Raw genomic sequence first — 1,410 nt, 5'->3', positions numbered from 1 at the left:
TGTATTGAACCAAATAAGGAAAAACAGATTTTGCTCTCAGCATCAAAAAAGAAAAAACAAGAAAAACAAAACCAAATAACAACCCAAATTTGGTTTTTGCAAATTCCTTTTTTCGTTATTATATGAAGAGTAGAACTGAGGGCTTTAGTGCGAAGGAGGCTCAACATAGCCAGGCTCTGTGGGCATGATTCGTGTTCACATGATAAGTAGCTCGCGATCTCAGCTCCTTTGATGTGAACATGCACATAGCAGAAAGCTCAGAGCCGGACAATAACTGGAAAATAACACCAGTTAACTATGACTTTTTTTTCAAAATTTGGACGACATACTATACTATGACTTTTTTTTCAAAATTTGGACGACATACTATACTATGACTTTTTTGAGTGATTTTGGACATCTTACTATACTTTGACTTTTTTGAGTGAAATCATCACAACCTGTGGCTTTTGTCTATTGTCTGCATTTGATTATTTTTACTGTTTTTAGTACTGTTAAGTATGATTTTGTTGTTGTTAACTGTTAAACATTGATTAAAATAAATCTCGCTTTCAGTCTTTTTAGATGGCCTTGACATTAGAGTCTTTACTACTCAGTGAAACGCAAGAATATTATATCCAAATCATATTTCATTGTGGATTTTTATTATTTATTTATATATGTATATGTATATATATATATATATATATATATATATATATATATATATATATATATATATATATATATACTGTATATATTTTTTAACTCTTTTGGACAGATACTCCCTCTTCACCAGGACATCTGTTATTTTAGAGAGGCTGTTTGTCTTCCCCTGCAGGGTTCAATAAAATATCAAACAAATATTAACAGCTTATACAATAGTAATATGAAAAGGTCACTGCGTGTGGGCACCAAACCTGCACATTGTTCTGTCTTTCAGGCTTTAGTGATGGGCGGTCTGGGCTCAATGGCCAGAGACGAGGCGTTTGTGTCAGCGACGAAGCAGGAGATGGCTGAGGCCATGCGCATCCCTGTCAATGAGATGGAAGGCTTGGCTCGGGGCATCCTAAAAGAACGTTCTGACAGCATCCCTTCTGTTAAAAAGAGACGTCCCATCCCCGCACCTCCGCCAGACCCACCTGTGCCTGCTCAGGAAACGGGAAGCCAGATGCAGCCAGATCCAGCTGTGAGGAGAAAGAGACGTCCAATCCCCATGGTTCCCGCAGCACACAAGGTCGAGGATACAGACTCAAAAGTTTAGAGGCTGTCACCTAAATTCAAGTGGTCATTGTGTGGTTTTTACTTGTGCAGGTGGCTCCTCCTTACCTCAGTTTACCAAACGTGTCGCCCATGTGACAATCTGTGTCTTCTAGGATGCCTCACGGACTCACAAGGTGTGATATACTGTAAAGTTGGGTTTAAAGGAGA

This window comes from Solea senegalensis, linkage group LG11, assembly GCF_019176455.1.
Source record: "Solea senegalensis isolate Sse05_10M linkage group LG11, IFAPA_SoseM_1, whole genome shotgun sequence".
NCBI classification, from domain to species: domain Eukaryota; kingdom Metazoa; phylum Chordata; class Actinopteri; order Pleuronectiformes; family Soleidae; genus Solea; species Solea senegalensis.
This window is presented reverse-complemented; position numbering follows the sequence as displayed.